The following is a 6,901-nucleotide window of genomic DNA, read 5'->3' as shown; positions in this document are numbered from 1 at the left end:
AGGAAATGTGACATTTCAAACTGGATGGACGAAAGCACTAATCATTGCCGGTGAGGAACAATCCTGCGGGGACCAGGAGAGGGAGTGGGCAACCGAGCTGCTCCTTTCCAGCTCAGTGCCAATATGCTGTGAAATATATTTTCTTAATTTAATAAACAGCCCTTCTCTCCCCCACACTACCCACTTCTCATGGAGCAAATACGAAGTGGAGAGAGCCCATGTTGCAGCAAAGGTGGGAGTCGGGATCGGCTGTGACAAAGATTCTCCACTATTTTGTACCACGTGCAAATTTTCTTCTCCTTCCAGTGTTGTTAAAGAGTCAGGTGGTTCATTGCCATTGATAGACTACTAGTTAGCTTTTAATTTTTTTTTTGTCTAAAGGGAGGAAATCAGATTTACATTTATTTGGATGCAAACATACATCTTAAATATAGCATACATAAAGCTGGTTTACTGCCTGTTGTTGTCCACTCCCAGGCAGTCATAGTCCCTCCAGGAAAAGAAAAAAACAAAAGGATGATAAATTAGACCTTCAGCTCAGTGTATGACCACCTATAAGCAATGCCATACCACTTGTTGAAAGACACTTCAAATGACACATTAACACGTGAGCCCACAGTCAATAAATTATCCAGTTCTAATTAAAAAACATTCCATCTCCCTTTTCCACCCCGCCAACCACGCCTTCTGAGGCACGCATTTGCTGCAGCATTTACACAGAATTTATTTTTTTGTTTGTAATTCCTTATCCTACCTCCTTACACAGACACAGCCCCCTGCCATGTGGTGGGAGCTGCTTGGAGCGAGGCTTAGTCCAGATGTGCCCACCACTGGGTGCCCAATGCCTGGAGACCCAGCCCAGCACCCAGTGCACCGGGTGGGCACCGATTAGATGGGCACAAGGTCCATGAAAGGCCATCAGGAAGGGCTGATCGCTGCGTGCTTAAATCACACTCCTCCTCAAGGCTTCAACATGCTGAAATCGGGACAGTATTGCCATCACTGGAGTCACAACCAAAGACACCTTCCTGCAGGAAGATGCTGAAGATGTTGTTTTACTGGCAGGGTGGTGCACCTCCTTACCCTCCTTTGGGCAACCCAAGAAACTGGAGATTCATCTTGGAAGACGCATCCTTCCTGCCAAGCCCTTACCACAGGATGGAAGGGAGCAGGCAGCTCTCCCCTTGCAGAAGAGCATCAGCAGTGTTTTGGATGAGCAACCTACTGCAGGATCAGGCATTAGGGACAGATGGGTCTCCAGGTGTCATTGGGATGCTCACGTGGAAAACAGGAGACCCCATTCCATGGATTGAGGAAAAATCGTGCACTTCCTTCAGTGACCGCGCAGTGTGAAGTGGGTGGTTTTAACACCCGGGACTGGAAAACGCTGCATGGCTGGCACTGGCAGGCACATAGCTCTGGGGCTTTCCTCGCCCCAGAGGCAGCAGTGGCCATCGGGGCGGAGGGGAGGGTGGCAGGAGGGACACACGCTCTGCTCCTCCCATCTACCTCCCTAAGCGGTTTGGTGACAGGCACAGACAAGGCACGTCGGGAAGGGGACACCCCATGCAGGGGTACAGCGGTGGGTACCGGGATATTTGCCCACAGAAGATGCTCCCCGCCTACCCATGGCACCGGCAAACCTTGCCAGGGGCCTGACTCGGTGGGAAAAGGGATCTGGGTGTTAAGTGAGGGCCAGGCTTTGGGTTCGTGGGAGATGCACGTCTGCGCACCGGGGATGGCCCGTGGTGGGTGTCACCGCTGCCGGCTGCTCCCCTGGCCCCCCTCTGTCTTCACCTCGCTGGCATCTTGCTTTTCTTGAGCTTGTTTCAGTGTCCAGCTGTACTTGCTGTCTTGGGGGGAAGAAAAAAAAAAAGTAATTTACTGCGAAGCACTGGCTGAAAATCATTTTCTGAACCACTGCACAATTTTAATCAGACGACCATACTGTATCCAATCAAGGGAGGATTTGCAAGGGGGGTAGGGGGGCATTTCGCTGTGGCCTTCCCCAGAGGACAGTAAATCCAAGCTCTGCTCAGGAAGACGAGATGTCTTGGGCTTCACAGCCTGCCCAAACCTAATTTGCACTAGAATTACATGGCCATTACTAATGTATACAGTGACTCAAATTGATTGCTTTGCTATTAGTAAGAACAACACGCTCGCTTTGGTGATGGCAGCTTCCAACAGAGGAGTACAAAGGGGCAAGAACAAAGCAAAGTTGTGGGGATGAGGAGGGCCGCGGGGGTGAGAAGGACCATTGGGGTGAGGAAGGTCATGCTCAGGAGAGAGTTTGGCATGCAAAAGAGCGCAGGAATGGCTGGACTCAATATTTTATGTGCTTAGCACATCTTGCATTAAAAAATATCACCTGGCTTAATCTTCAAGTCCCTGGAGTCTTATCACACATAACGGGAGTGTCTCCGGTTTTAATTCAGGACTCCTAAGGCCATGGGAAATCCCAGACCTCCCTGGGGCCCCTGTTCATGCTTGCAGTCCTGGGAGTGCTGCTCTGTGGGAGCCCCCAAACACACTCCTGCACAGGCTCACCCACTTCTTCACAGCACCTATAGCCTCCACAGGGCAGAGACCCGCACCTTGCAGCACTGGTAAGTTCTGCAGTGAGGACTGCATCCTCCCTCGTTGGCTCAGAAGCCAAAGCTTCTGAGCAATTTAGGGACAGTAGAAACACTTTAGCAGAAGAGTTCACATCCCTCTACTTCCTACACCCCCATGGCAAATGTGTGCCCCCTGGGAGTGGGAACCTGGAGTTCAAATCCCCGGTGCAAACCGGGTGCAGGGGTGTCAGAATATTGGCTTCCAGCATCTCCAATACGTGTCTCTGCTTCTCATATACATGGCTTTGGCAAGAAGGACATGGCTTGCCTTGGCACCTAATTCCTTCCTGGCAAGGGCTCAGGACAGGCAAGCCCAGAGATGGCGAGGGTGCTGCTCTGCTACTGATGGGACTTATCCTGATGGCAGGAACATCAATTTCTTTCCTGAAATCTCCTACTCGCTACAGCACAAATCTCATGTAATGAAAACATAACCCTGGAGCCAAAACTCTCCCACACAGCCACAGACCGATCCTAACTCCACGTGAACATATATTTTGCATTCCCACCCACAGGAATCTCCCCACACGTTAAAACACCTGAAGACTGGAGCTGGGACAAGGGAGGATGAGGAAATTCTGCTGCAACCTTTCACTGCTCCTGCACAGCTTCTCCCTGCGCAGCTTTTCCCTGTTACACGTTTGACATTACAGGATGCCTGTGACAAAGATAAAAAGGAAAGGTTAAGATGTTGTCACCCAGGCTAAGACACACTAAGCAATCATTCTATTTGTTCTTTAACCCTGGCAGGTACCTGCAGGGCTCCAAAGTCCCCCCAGGCAGGGGGTGGCCCTGGGGAAAGGCAGTCCCGTCACCAGCACATCTCTTGCTGTGAGGTCCTGAGCTCTAAGTCAGCGCTACTAGATCCTCTGATTAGATTTCACTTGACTGAAAAGGACAGTCAGTCTGATATACTAATAATATAACAATACAGTTAGCAATAGTGTAGCAATAGGAATAGCAATACATCTTCAAGACACAGTTAAATCAAGTTAGGTGAACCCCAGCACCTTTTTCTGGAGCTCCAGCTGCTGCACATCACAGCTTGAGGTGACCTCAGTTAGGTGTAAAACTATGTCCCAGATAAATAAGCAGGATAGTGGTTATATTGTCTCCCCTTCCCTCCTTCACAGGAATGGGAAAGGAGTGGTGTCTCCTTGCAGATGATGAAATTCAGCCTATGGAGGTGCAGATAAGATAAAGACAGGTAAAGGCTGAAGGCTCAGTACCCAGAGCTGGAAGAGACTGAAAAATGAAGTCACATGTGATGAAAGGAAACAGACTGCGTGTATCACAGCTGCAGTGCTTGCAGCAAGCCTTCTTCCATCTCTTGCCCATCTCCTTTTGGGACCAGCATATGTATCTGCATGCGCAGGCATAGGGTGATAAGCCTACCTGTCCACCTCGCAGAGCGGTATCACAGGGCTGATGTTCTGCAGAAGGTCCTTCAGCTGCTGCTGAAGCAGCTCAGGTTCAACCCAAGGGACCTGCTGATGGCTGAGGGACACGATTCGGCATCCTCCCCTCTAGCGCTGCCATCAGTTAGGTCAGCTTTCTCGCCGTGCTTTCATCCCTTCTGTTTTAGCTTACCTTGCATATTATGACACTCCGGTAATCAAATCCAAGCTCAAGCCCACTTGTACAGCCAGGCTGTCTAATCCAGCTATGGTTTCATTTCACCACGCTTTGTGTCCCACTGTGGCTCCCCAGGTGCTCGGCCACGGCCACCCCGCTTTTGGAGGCACTGCAAACCAAAGAGCATTGGCTGGGTCGCAAACCAGCCATGGGGTGAGGAACACATATTTTTCTTAATGCATGGGAGTAAAAGGAGGCTGGCAGGGAGACGGGCTGGTCTTCCTCCAGATGGATGGATCCATGCAAAGATGGGACAGGACTTACAGCTGTTGGGCACCAGCAGCTTGGCGGGTGCTCCCATTCCCTCCCCAGCTCCAGCCTGCTCGATGCCGAGCCCTGCCTCATCGGCTGCTGAGAGCTGCTAGGGAAAACTTGCACAGGACTTTATTTGCTGTCTTGTGAAATATTTATTCTTGACACAAACCAAATTTACCTCTGTGATCTGCTAAATACCTCCACACTGTTTCTTAAGCAGAGCTGGAAGCAGTTCATTCCAGACCTGTTTTCCACATCTCTCCCCACCCGCTGAACGCACCAGCGGGGAAGCTGGGATGCCAGCCATCGTACCTCTCAAACCAACGTGAAAAGGCTCGCGTTCAGCTCCTGGAAGCGAGCATTTTGGGAATATTATGTTGCCACAGCTGTTAATTTTTCACACGGCAGGTGGGAAATGTGCTCTGTTTGAAAGGCAGGGTGGAAAAGGCCAGTTGCTCTAATATTTTACAATACGGGAAAGTGGGGGTTGTTCGTAGCCTGCGCTGAGCATCCATCCTGGAGCATCCACACAGACACTGCAGATATTTTAAGCAAATACTCAAAGCTCTTGTTCAGTCGTTTCCTCCAAGCTATGGTAAAAGCAGACAAGCCATTAATTGCACAGGCAGATGGCTATTAGGAAGCATGTGAGAACTGGCTATACCACCACTGTGTAGGTGGAGCTGATTAGATGGACCTGAATCAAAAAAAAAAAAAAAGGAACATTTCCTACATTTCCTTTGCTGCATGGTGAGAAAAGCTTTTCCTGTGTGACTGCAGGAGAAGACAATTCAAAAATAACAGCAAAATTGCTCCTCACTTCCCCACTGAGCCAGGTTACTAGCAAGAGCACTTTGGGGTTTATATATAATGCCTCCATAGCTTCACTGCTGGCCAACAAACACACAGGACCAGGATGGGCACAGGAGGGTTTGGGGTTTTCTTCACACAGGCTGGCACGGGTTAAACACATAAAGAGATCCAGGCATTACAGTACCAGAGGTCCCCACCTCTCTGCAAGCTGCCACCAAACAAATCTCTCCCTGTTCCTCTGCCGTCCCATCTTCAAGCAGCTCTGGTTTACCCACCTGACTGGCCCTACCTGGGACGCGTCTTTGGAGCTCCTTCACCATGGAGACTTCCCACCAAACGCAGCCAAAGCAAGGCTGCCCTATTTCAGCAACCCATTCCACCCACCAGCACAGATGACAAGGGTGCCTGGCAGGCAGGAGACCTTCTTCAAATCCTCTGGGGCTGACGTGGCTGCTCCTCTGGTGAGCAGCCTGGGGACAGCACAGCCCTAGCTGGCCAGTTTGGTAGGGTTTGTACAAACTGGAAGTTTCCACTAGAAAGATCAGTGGTTTCAAGTCCGTGAACTGAATCAGAGCAGGCTGTGAAAAGTGTGTCTGCTTGGACATCTCGCTCAAACAGGTGGTGTACTGGCAGAAGTACCTCTATTTAATGGTTTTCCATGACAGAGGCCCAGCTTGTCTAGCCAATTCCAAAAAAAGGCTCAGGACTGAAAACCCTCAGAGAAACCCAGTGCCCATCTCCAGCAATCACTACTGGCCAGACAAGCAGCTTTTGCAAATCCTGGGTTTTCTTACCTACTTGCCTCCATTTATTTTACAGGACACTTGAGTGTCTCCCTCAGGGAGATGATTCCAGTGGCGGAAAGGACACTCAAAGGTGGGTGTTGCAGCACTTCTGAAGCCCTTTGATGAAAGAAATCCTCAGATTTCTGGGTGTGTAGCTTCTCCCCTTCCAGTTGTTGCCTGCAGTTATCTAATATGTGTTACTTTTTCAGGACAGGGGCTGTTTCTCCACAGGTTAGTGCAGCACATAGCACAAGTAGCTAATGAGATCCATCTTTACTATTACAAGACAAACTGAAAATTGCAAAACGGTGCTCCAAAGTGAACCAACCACACAAAAATAAAAAGCAGAACTTTAAATTCCACCTCTCAGCCCCCAAACTATGTTTACAGATGCAAAACAATAGCATTGGAAGACATCAGTGCAGGGCTAAATCCTCACCTAGAATGAGATTCATGAAGCTGGAGTCAAAATTGTCTTCGGAGCAGATACTTGGGTGGTCAATCTAAAGGCACTTTCAAACATTATTGTCAAAACCTTTATCCAGGAAAAATCATTAGCTTCACACCGCACTGCTGTCAATGTAACGCTCAAAACAATTCATTTTAAATGGGTATCTTAGTATCACGAGCAGAAAGACAGTTATCACGGGCCAGAGACACTCGATGCGTATCCCCCATCATTTCTGGCCACTGAGGCTGACACTGCGGAAACAGTCTGCCCTCAAAAGGCCAAATACCAAAAGCACACCAAGCCGAGCCGGTGGGCTGCAGCCCAGAGCCCTTGAGCACAGCGGC

The 6,901-nt window shown here is 49.6% G+C and overlaps 1 protein-coding gene across 1 annotated transcript in view; it reads right to left on the bottom strand.

Annotated features, from left to right (window-relative positions):
* Window positions 1–3,157: 3,157 nt before the first annotated feature.
* The window catches only part of EXOG (exo/endonuclease G), a 30,419-nt gene continuing 26,675 nt past the window's right edge, over window positions 3,158–6,901 (bottom strand). The window contains exons 10-11 of the transcript XR_008238204.1: window positions 3,629–6,641; window positions 3,158–3,276 (exon numbers count right to left, since the gene is read on the bottom strand). The gene's annotated coding sequence lies outside the window, so the exon portion shown is untranslated. The remainder of the gene's footprint in view (window positions 3,277–3,628; window positions 6,642–6,901) is intronic.

Source organism: Harpia harpyja, chromosome 1 (assembly GCF_026419915.1).
Source record: "Harpia harpyja isolate bHarHar1 chromosome 1, bHarHar1 primary haplotype, whole genome shotgun sequence".
NCBI lineage: Eukaryota > Metazoa > Chordata > Aves > Accipitriformes > Accipitridae > Harpia > Harpia harpyja.
Note: the sequence above shows the minus strand (reverse complement) of the source record. Positions and strands in the feature narration are given on the sequence as shown.